This window comes from Triticum dicoccoides, chromosome 1B (genome assembly GCF_002162155.2).
Source record: "Triticum dicoccoides isolate Atlit2015 ecotype Zavitan chromosome 1B, WEW_v2.0, whole genome shotgun sequence".
Classification (NCBI taxonomy): Eukaryota; Viridiplantae; Streptophyta; class Magnoliopsida; order Poales; family Poaceae; genus Triticum; species Triticum dicoccoides.
This window is the reverse complement of record NC_041381.1, coordinates 680,795,420-680,799,564: the sequence shown is the minus strand read 5'-3', so window position 1 is coordinate 680,799,564 and position 4,145 is coordinate 680,795,420. Positions and strand designations below refer to the sequence as shown.

The window sequence follows — 4,145 nt, the reverse complement described above, 5'->3', positions numbered from 1 at the left end:
AGATCTTTATTTCACCGGAGGGAGAGAGAGAGAGAGATAGATAGAGAGAGAGAGATCCTATTTGACCCTAGATAAAAATGTGTTTCCCTATTTGCCCCTGAAAAATTTCATCCCTATTTGACACCAAGTCTAAACTGCATGTCTTCATTGACACTGCCATCAATTTTTTCTGCTAACAGTGTTATATTGAGACGTCAAAAGATGGTTTTCCCCGGGGTGCAATATGTGACCAAAATTATTTACATCACCAAAGCAACAAAAACGTGATATATTTTTCATGGTTACATGACCAGATGAGAAGCAAACCTGTTGTGGTATCACATCCACAGAACAAATTTTAATTCAAAAAACACACACAAACTTCATCACATCATCATATTTGTTAAAAAGATTGGGCATGGCCTCCCATGTATTTTAATGCCATATGTACTGCACACATTTCACCAGAGTGCTAGAGCTTGACTAGAGCTAGACTGCTTCCTGTAATTCCTAGAAATATTCACCAAATACTTGCGGAAATTTCAGAGATTCAGATAGACAGGCTTACAGAAATCAGCACACGGGAATGAACCTATTTATAAGGTAGAAAGATTCTCAGTTGAGATTGCCCTGCCATTTCCTCAAGATAGATTGCTTTCATATTTTCTCGCGGAATCCTGGAACAGTACTCCTGCATATAAAACTTCCTTAAACTCTTTACCCATGGAGTTGTCTAACCAGAACCAAGAAACATGTGTGCAATCTTTATGTGCCATGCCACCATATGAATGTTCAAGGATAGAAAACAACAAGAGCAGACTGAACCAAGAAAGTAAATAAATACAATGAGTGATGATGAAAAACAAACACATCCAGATGCACTGCAAGATTTATTTTTTTGAATGAAAAAATGAATCAAATGATAAACCCCAGTTAAGATATCCGACTCCTTCCAAAATTTTGAGAAAATCTCCTTTCAATGATTTAACACCCTATTGGTAAAAAAAGAGGGGTCAGCAAAAACTGAATGTCTTCAATAAGAAAAAGTCTCTGAAAGTCTCCCATTTTGGTACGTGTAAACAGAGAACGGGAAAAAAAGAAAGGAGAAGCATCTCTTTCCTGAAGAAGCCAAGTAATGTACTACAACCACATGAAAGCAAGACAAAATAAATTTACTACTTCATCACTTGATAAGCTGCTTTCTGCATAACTTTCATCTTTTGATAATCCATAGCCAGAATCATCCCCTGGATGAGTGCGAACCCCACCAGGCAATCTTTATGTGCTATGTCAACAAATAAATGGATGGGGATGAAAAAAACCCAGCGGGATCAATCGTCTAAACACAATTAACAATTGCTCCATGGTATCGATTCAGGCCATGTAAATATAGCAATTTGTGACAGAATGAGGTCATGAAACCATAAAAATACAGAGTATACCTTTTAAATCCACCTTAAATTTAACACAGGAAAATATAATGTAAATTTTACATGGTTTTCTTTTATGAGAATAGAAAATGTTATAAACGCAAGGTATCAAATGTAAAATATGTGAAAGAAATGAATTCTGTGAACCAACCATACATTCTTGACTAAACTAGCAGACAAGTTTGGGGATTGGTCTACAGGTGGTCTCAATGACCTGATAAGAAAGTTGTAATGAAGTGCATGCCAGGAAATAGACTTTACACTTCACTCTTTAAAACAAAGAAATACAAGGCTATGTTATTTCATCAAAGCAAGAGGTAGAGACACAAATATATTAGTTGTAGGCTTGTAGCCTACACATGGTCTAAGCTTACAATACGACTTTGAGCAGAATAGAAACAACAAGTATGAGCTAAGCATAACACACACAAAACTAGTAATATTCAAGGGTCTTGTACATTTGCAAAATCAATTTTAATCCTTGGCTCAGGCACCAAGTCCTCAATCCTGGGTTGCTCCAGAGTCGGTACAAATCATACCATTCCTGAAGTGAGTAGACCATTCTACAGAGCGTCATAAGGGTGCGGCAACAGACAGACAAGCAAGTGCGGCTGCGTTCTTTTGGCTTTGGACAGAGGGTGACACAATCTTCAGAAGGGCTCCCTAACACACATGGAGCATCCACACAAGGATCTGTCAAAGGGATCAGCAATTGACAAATTATGGGTATGCACATGGTCAGTGCATTTCAGGTCCATGTCATCTTTTAGTTCAATTCGAGCGTCTTGAGAAGCTCTGTTCTCAACTTGTAGCTGCCTATGTTGACAACGCACCCATTCGTCATTGCCAATGTGAAAGAATCCGATTTCCATTTCTTTCAACACTTTCGCATTCAAAATAAAGAACTTAGCAAGGTTAGTAAATGCCCTCCTATCACCATTTTAATTCTTCAACATCACTTTTTTTAGATGGAGCTCAAGGTATCCAACTGGATCCAATGGGCCATGCTTCCACACATGATTTACATCCTTGTGCCGATTTAACCGGGGATAGAAAAAATATATGATATAAAGATTGTTGTTAACAAATTGGCAGCTAAATACTACTCACTAGATCATAATTTTGAACCAATGTTGTTTTGACATTTCTAGAAATAAATATGAGTACTCACAATGACATAGAGTTTCTCTGAGCAGGGGAAGCACTTCAAGAAGTCAATAACCACACCCAGATTAGGGCCAATAGAGTCCAGAACCACAATCTTCATTGAGCGCATTTTGGTTGTCAAGCTGACAGCAATCATCTTCTGAAGAAAAACAAAAAAGTGCGATGTAAGAATAATAGCATGCCTACAGGAATGGTGAATGGACGATTGTCCTTGCTGCTACCTGAAAGACTGTGGTTCCAAGGATGAGCGTGGATATGCATTCAGACAATAAACCAAGTATCTCCAGTCTAGGAGCCCGGATCACTCGTATGGTCGCTGGACTAGAGTCTGGATAAACCGGTAGCAATTTCTCAAGGCAAGCGGCGTCGTCAATGACCAGCTCCTCGAAGGCGACAACACCTTTGCCGAAAAAGGGTTTCCCCCCCGCTTTGTATACAAAGCAACCAACCGATACAACGAATGATAGGTGCTGGGGCGAAAGCAGCACAGTCACGCCCAAAAGAAAAGAAAGAGAAAATACAAGAGAAACAGATGCCAACAACGGCGGATCGACCAAAAACGAAGAAGAAGCCTTGTGGCCGCTGCACCCACCGGAGATCGCCCACCAAGCTCCGAGCCACCGAAGCACCGGTACCAATCAGCACCTCCAAGAAGGGACGCGACGATGACGACATTGCTGCCAAGGGTTTCCCCCGGTACGCTGTGAGGAGAGAGAAAGGGTAGCCCCGACGTCCTCCAGGAAGGTCCGGCGGTACCCAGAAGCGCCACTGCGTCGGTGTCGGCCAAGAAACAGGGATTTCTCCCGATCCCAACCTCAACCTCAGGCACTCTAGAGCTCGCCACCAAACAGACCCTCACCCTGCGCCAACCCGGACACGAAGCTTCCCACGCCGCCTTACCACGGTACCGTGAAGCATTGTCCGCACAAAGAAGAAGAGGAGCCGGGACTAGGGCAGCAGCACTGTCGTCATGCGGGAGGGCCCCACCTCCACCGTCGAAGACGGTAGCTGACTGGATGCAATCGCAGGAACATACCAGGCCCGTGGCCGCATAGGCCCGGACGGGATCTCCGAGGCCCATAAAGTTCCCGTCTTCGCGTTGCAGCCGGCACGCCGTCGACGCCACCGGCCCTGACCAAGCCGTTCCTCTGCCTCCCCGCACAGAGAGTCGCCAAATGGAAGCACCAACACCATGCGCACCGCCGGCAACCACCACCAGGCCACCGGACCGCCATCGGCCAAATCGCACCACCGCCGCACGCCTGCGACGGAGAGGAACCAGCGCAGCCGCCAGCAGCCCGAAGCCGGACCCCAGCCATCGCCCATGCCGCCCGCAGCCCGCGCCGCCTGTCAGGCGAATCCAGCCACCGCGGCGAGGCGCGCACCACCGCGTAGCCAGCCACGCAACGCCACACGCCACCAGGGGGCCGCGCGCCACCACGCCGCGGTGCCCTGCGACCGCACGGAAGGAGGAGCCCGCACCACCCCATCTCGCGCGACGGAGGAGGAAGAGGACGCTTCCCCCGCTGCTAGCGCCGGTCGGGCTTTGCCCGGCCGCGCCCTGGTGGC

General features: G+C 46.0%; 1 pseudogene; it reads right to left on the bottom strand.

Moving 5' to 3' along the window:
• Positions 1-2,059: 2,059 nt before the first annotated feature.
• On the bottom strand, positions 2,060-4,066 carry LOC119350915 (annotated as a pseudogene).
• Positions 4,067-4,145: the final 79 nt, after the last annotated feature.